The following is a 7554-nucleotide window of genomic DNA, read 5'->3' as shown; positions in this document are numbered from 1 at the left end:
GCAGACATTAAATCATAATTACATATGCTGTAATGCCTTAAAAGGATGCTAAGTATTAATTTTGTGAATTAGCTCACAGGAACACTCCGTGCAAGAACGTTACATTTTAAAACGCTCATCATTCCGATGTGATTTAATTCTGTTCTATTAAATTAAAATCTATAACGAGCGCGAGGCGCTGCATGGTGACTGGGCGCGCCTCGGCTCGCTCCAGAACATGTACAATTAAATCAGCCCGGATCGTGTTCATCACCGGGACCTGACAGAATAGGCTTTGCTGCGGATTTAAAAAAAAGTAAGTGGCCGTGACCGGACTTTTAAACAGGTGCGCAGCCAGGTGCACTGTGACCGGGAGAGCAGATACACCTGTGCCCCGTACCTGACCTACTTCTGTACTTCGTCCTTCTCTCCTTCTTTCATGTTGCTTCTCTCTCTCCATCCCCCCCCCGCCCGCTGTGCAAGTTCTACTTTTTCTCCAGAAACAGCCATTAGAAAAGAGAGAATCTAATTCTCAAGGGATCCCTGGCTAAAAAGGCCACAAAAAAGATAATGTATATATATATATATATATATATATATATATATATATATATAATAGAAATAGAACACACTAGTTGTGTGGAAAGGACTTAATGTTGCTTATAATGAAGTTTAACCCAAAAAACTATTTCTTTTAATGTGTTCCAGAACTTTCACACGCACCAAGAGCGATTGGCAGCCATGCAAGGCACCAATCAGCTCGTCATGAGCAACTGGAGGTTTGGTGTCTTGCTCTGGGACAGTTTGACATGCCCAGTTGCTAAACTGGCAACCCTCTGACAGCCACTCTGACCGGCTGAGATAACGTCGCCCGCGTTTAGACACCTGGACAGGCGGTGTAATGATAATGCAGACGGGCGGTGGCTCAGGCCGTCTCCTCGGTTTAGGAACGCTGTATTCCCCGTGCAGGACTGGGGGTTTGTTTGGGAGAATGGATTACAGCGCACCGTCGCAGACCTCCTGCGGCTCCTCTCTCTGTGGAGACGTGTGGAGGAGAAGGGCGGGACGAGCACGGAGAGGGAACCATCTCTACCCCCGCCTGCCCGCCCACCGTCCCGCCACTAACCCCCCCTCCACCACTAACCCCCCCTCCACCACTAACCCCCCTTCACCACTAACCCCCCTCCACCACTAACCCCCCCTCCACCACTAACCCCCCCTCCACCACTAACCCCCCCTTCACCACTAACCCCCCTCCACCACTAACCCCCCTCCACCACTAACCCCCCCTCCACCACTAACCCCCCTCCACCACTAACCCCCCCTCCACCACTAACCCCCCTCCACCACTAACCCCCCTCTACCACCAACCCCCCCTTCACCACTAACCCCCCTCCACCACTAACCCCCCCTTCACCACTAACCCCCCTTCCACTAACCCCCCCTTCACAACTAACCCCCCTCCACCACTAACCCCCCTCCACCACTAACCCCCCCTTCCACTAACCCCCCCTTCACCACTAACCCCCCTCCACCACTAACCCCCCCTCCACCACTAACCCCCCTCTACCACCAACCCCCCCTTCACCACTAACCCCCCTCCACCACTAACCCCCCCTTCACCACTAACCCCCCTTCCACTAACCCCCCCTTCACAACTAACCCCCCCTCCACGACTAACCCCCCCTCCACCACTAACCCCCCTTCCACTAACCCCCCCTTCACAACTAACCCCCCTCCACCACTAACCCCCCTCCACCACTAACCCCCCCTTCCACTAACCCCCCCTTCACCACTAACCCCCCTCCACCACTAACCCCCCCTCCACCACTAACCCCCCTCCACCACTAACCCCCCCTTCACCACTAACCCCCCTCCACCACTAACCCCCCTTCACCACTAACCCCCCTTCCACTAACCCCCCCTCCACTACTAACCCCCCATCCACCACTAACCCCCCTCCACCACTAACCCCCCCTCCACCACTAACCCCCCTCCACCACTAACCCCCCTCTACCACCAACCCCCCCTTCACCACTAACCCCCCTCCACCACTAACCCCCCTTCACCACTAACCCCCCTTCCACTAACCCCCCCTCCACTACTAACCCCCCATCCACCACTAACCCCCCTTCCACTAACCCCCCCTCCACTACTAACCCCCCATCCACCTCTAACCCCTTTCTGTCTTTATTTCTCTCTCTCCCCCACTCTCTCTCTTTCTGTCTCTCTACCTATCTCTCTCTCCCTCTATCTGTCTCTCCCACTCTCCTCTCTTTTTCACTCCTTCCCTATCTCCCTTGCACCTTGGCTCTCCCTCTCTCTCTCTTTCTGTCCCTCTCTCCCTCTCTCTTTCTCCCTCTCTCCCCCCCCCCCCCCCCCCTCTGATGCTTGTTGACTCACGAAAGGGGTAATAATGTTAAAGAGATTATGGGAAATGCTTACGCTTTATTGTAGTTTCTTTATCGTTTTTTTTGTTTTTACCAATTACCATCCCGACATGTTCCCCCTACAAAATACAAAATATTCCTACTGGAACTGCAAAGGAGAAGCAATGAAAACCACGAGAGAGAGAGAGAGAGAGAGAGAGAGAGAGAACGAGAGAGAGGGAGAGAGAGATCGAAAGAGAACGGGAGAGAAAGAATGAGAGAGAGTGAGATCAAGAGAGAGAGAATGTGAGAGAGAGAGCAAGATCAAGAGAGAGAGAACGAGAGAGAGAGCGAGAGCGAGAGAGAGAGAGGACTGGAACATTTCCACGGCGACTGTCATCTGTCGACATGAATAGGTACACACAGCGCCACAAAGTCCCAGTCAGAATTCTTTATCTGATTCAAACTCAAACGGTTTTACTGGCACGACGAGATACAGCCTCTGTTGTGAGAGCACAGAAAAGAACATAAAGAACAGACACCACTGAACACATGAACATACACGCGGACATACTTTAATGGCATTTGGACAATTATGTGTACTGGGGAGCCCCTATCTCCTGGGTTAAACAATAATGGTTTAGTTAACCAATACTGGCTTATAGCTCTTGTGGACCCCTCTTCTGTATGAAAGAGTATCCCCCTAAACTCCCTTCCATAGCAGAATAACATGGCCGTGTCTTTTTTGTTTCTATCTTGGTATAAAACAATTTCACAGAACTACAAATGCTTGCTCTTCTCTCCATGATGATAAAGTTGGACCAATATTCTGAACTGAATTATTCCTCAACACTGTTACATAAACAGTTTACTCTCTCTCCATCTCTCTCTCTCTCAATCTCTCTCCTATCCTCTCCCTCTCTCCCTCCCTCTCTCTTTCCCTCTCTGTCTCCCTCCCCCTCCCTCCCTCTCTCCCTCCCTCTCTCTCTCTCTCTCTCTCTCTCTCTCTATCTCTCCACATCTCTCCATCTCTCTCAATCTCTCTCCTATCCTCTCCCTCTCTCCCTCCCTCTCTCTCTCTCCCTCTCATTCTCTCTCCCTCTCTCTTTCCCTCTCTGTCTCCCTCCCCCTCCCTCCCTCCCTCTCTCCCTCCCTCCCTCTCTCTCCATCTCTCTACATCTCTCTCCATCTCTCTCAATCTCTCTCCTATCCTCTCCCTCTCTCCCTCCCTCTCTCTCTCTCCCTCTCATTCTCTCTCTGTCTCCCTCCCCCTCCCTCCCTCACTCTCTCCCTCCCTCTCTCTCTCTCCCTCCCTCTCTCTCCATCTCTCCACATCTCTCTCCATCTCTCTCAATCTCTCTCCTATCCTCTCCCTCTCTCCCTCCCTCTCTCTCTCTCCCTCTCATTCTCTCTCTGTCTCCCTCCCCCTCCCTCCCTCACTCTCTCCCTCCCTCTCTCTCTCTCCATCTCTCCACATCTCTCTCCCTCTCTCTCAATCTCTCTGCTATCCTCTCCATCTCCCTCCCTCCCTCTCTCCCTCTCCCCCTCTCCCTCCCTCTCTCTCTCCCTCTCTCTCTCCCTCCCTCCCTCTCTCCCTCTGTATACAGCAGGCAGGTGCCTGAAACACAGAGCCAAAATGGCCGGCCCAGTCCCCGAGGGCGTTTATCATCCCGAAACGAGGTGGCGGCAAATCTTTACCGGCCGGCGGGACACAATGGCGGTGCAAGAAAGAAACGGAAACAAAGGAAATAAAGTAAAAGGGCTGAAACACAAACGGAGGGAAAGAGGCCCCAGCCTGCCCCCTGAGCCTGGGCCTGTCTGAGAGGGCCTTGTTGATAGGTTAATTTATTTCTGAACCCCGGGGAGGGCGACACGGGGCCTTTCGTACAAAGATACGACCGCTTGAAAGTGTTCCAGAGGCTCTCAGCAATACCGAGCTCTGTCCCTGAACGGGAAGTGTCAGAAACACAGGTAACACTTCGCAATAACGTTCCACGAATTCGGTATTAACTGATGTAGTCGGTAACTAACTACTACTGGGGAGTTAATCTGGACAGCCCTGTTAATTTATTTGTGCATTATTAATTCATGTTAACGACTGCATTAGTCTAACCATACACTACATTACATTTTATTTAGCTGGCGCTTTTATCCGAAGCGATGTACAAAAATGCCCACCAAGGTCCTTAGGGCAACTGCAGAACAGGGGCACGGGACGTGACAGTGCTTGTCTGTTCTCCTCCGAATCGATAGAGGAGGCTACAGCCATGAGTGCTGCTGGTGACTATGATCAGACCTTCCAAATTGGGATACAGGTAAAAAGAAAAACTCAGACGTCACCAGAACAAATGCATATTAGTGTCCCAGCGAGAGCTGTACGTGCAGTGAGTATTCTGTGCTTTGGGGGTTTTCAGGTCTTTTTCGAACCCTAATGCTGCGCTAATGAAATCATCGCTGTGTCCTGCGTTCATCAGCGGGATGACTCAATCGGCGTGCGGCACTTTGTTTTCCTCCGATCCGCGCGGCTTCCTCCTCCTGAGGCCGCGGAGCGCCGTCAAAACAAGACTAACGAAGAAGAATCGCAGCGTGTCAGCGATGTCATCTCCTCGGAACGCGGACGCGCGGAGTCCATTAAAATGAGACGACAGTGTTTGTTCTTCCGAATTTCATGGAAAACCTTTCTCCGTGATTTCCCCCTGTCCCTGATGTACACACACACACGCATTCACACCACACCATACACGCACACGCACACACACTTCATACACACACGCACACACACACACATTCACACCACACCATACACGCACACGCACACACACTTCATACACACACGCACACTTCATATACACACACACACATTCACACCACACCATACACGCACACACACTTCATACACACACGCACATTTCATATACACACACACACACACATTCACACCACACCATACACGCACACGCACACACACTTCATACACACACGCACACGCACACTTCATACACACACACACGCACACACACTTCATACACACACGCACACGCACACTTCATACACACACACACGCACACACACTTCATACACACACGCACACGCACACGCACACTTCATACACACACACACACACGCACACACACTTCATACACACACGCACACTTCATATACACATACACACACACATTCACACCATACACGCACACGCACACACACTTCATACACACACACACACACGCACACTTCATACACACACACACGCACACACACTTCATACACACACGCACACTTCATACACACACACACACACACACACACATGCACCCACACATTTCATACACACGCACACACATGCACAGCATATATACAGCACATAAACCCATTATTTTCTGAGTACCTTTCTCATAATGAAGGCACCTGAGCATAGATAAGATACATACACAAGCTCATCAACTGACAGTTACTGTCCTGAGGATCCTTGTTGCTAAGCAGCCATGACACGGTTCTATAATTGGATGGAAGCCCTTCAATGGACATCTGAGACTGGGGTGGGGGGTGGGGGGTGGTGGGGGTCAAAGTCTTCATTGGACTAGAAAGCACAATAAAGAATAATAACGCTGTATTTTCCTACAGGAAAGGTGCTTGTGATTTGGACTGAGGGGTACAGATTGGGTGGGGGGGGGGGGTTGTGATTGCAGAATCGGGGGGGTGAGATTACGATCACACCTGGGGTGCGGGGTGGGGTGGGTGGGGCTCAGATTGGGGGGGGATTGCATATGCCCCTCTTTAAAGTTTTTTCGGTTCATGTTGTAGCCTACGTCATTCAGTTCTTTATTTTATAAAATAATATCATAATAATGTGTTATTTAGCTGATGGTTTTATCCAGAACGACTTTACTAGCTTAGACTACACCAGGGACATTTGCCCCCCTAGAGCATCGTGAGGTTACGGGCCAAACTAAAGGGCAGTGTGGTTCTCATCAGGGCTACACCAGGGCTTGAACCAGCAACCTTCCGGGTCCCAGTCACGAGGACCACCAGGGAAACAAGCCTCCCAAGCCTTATTGCGCTTAAATCCTCGATGATTGTAAACGTAGGTGACGGCCCGCTCCAGGGCAGGATTATAACGTATCTTCATCATCAGATAAATCATCACCGCCACGTTCCACTGCCACTAGGGAGCGCGTAGATACCTGCGTATTAATGTCGGCACGCACACCGAACTCCCCACGTCACTGACGGAGGGCCATTAGCAAACACCGCCATCCGCCCTCTCCCAAGAACAGAAGCCAGACGGACGTACCGCGGTATTAGCACAGGATGCATATATTACGCCAGACAAAGCAGGAACGTCCTCAAGCCCGTATGCTTGGTGATTTCTACCCCCAGCGCATTTCTCACATTTAATTTCAGCGGGTTTGTCTCGTCTTGAAAGTTCCTTCCGGGGGCCTTGTCGCAAAACTCTGTGCATACTCGGTATTTAAGAACTTCTGCAACACTCAGGAGTTTAATCGCGTTTAATTGGATTCAAGAAACTTTACTCCCCCCCCCCCCCCCCCCCCCCACACACAAATGATGGTTTTTACAAACACAGTAACATTAGACTAATTCAGAAATGCCCAAAATGAACACACTGTGTTTGCTGTGTGTGCTTGAGGGGCAAAATATATTGGGAGGCCTCCCTCCTCCGATATATTGTGCAACAAATTAAAAATAGTTACACCCCCATATCCTTCCTGCTCCCCCCCTAAGGCTCGGGCTGAGGGCCGCCATCTTGAAGGAAATTTAAACCCCTTAAATGTTCCTGCTGAGAACAAGAAGTTCGGAGGCACCCAGACTTTTCTTTCTGAGCAAGGAAACATGAGCTCATCCTTTGCAGAACGATTCTTTCGGAAGGTGTGACGGTATCGATGATCGAACTGTGGATCCACCTCTCCCCGTCTGCCACTCATTCAGCACGTCTGTAACTGACGGAGCTTCGTAAATGGTAAATGGTTGGCATTTATATAGCGCCTTTATCCAAAGCGCTGTACAATTAATGCTTCTCATTCACCCATTCATTCATACACACACTCACACACTCACACACTCACACACACTCACACACTCACACACACTCACACACTCACACACACTCACACACCAACGGCGATTGGCTGCCATGCAAGGCGCCGACCAGCTCGTCAGGAGCATTTGGGGGTTAGGTGTCTTGCTC

This window comes from Conger conger, chromosome 2 (genome assembly GCF_963514075.1).
Source record: "Conger conger chromosome 2, fConCon1.1, whole genome shotgun sequence".
NCBI classification, from domain to species: domain Eukaryota; kingdom Metazoa; phylum Chordata; class Actinopteri; order Anguilliformes; family Congridae; genus Conger; species Conger conger.
The sequence above is the reverse complement of the archived record's forward strand: the minus strand, read 5'-3'. Positions refer to the sequence as shown.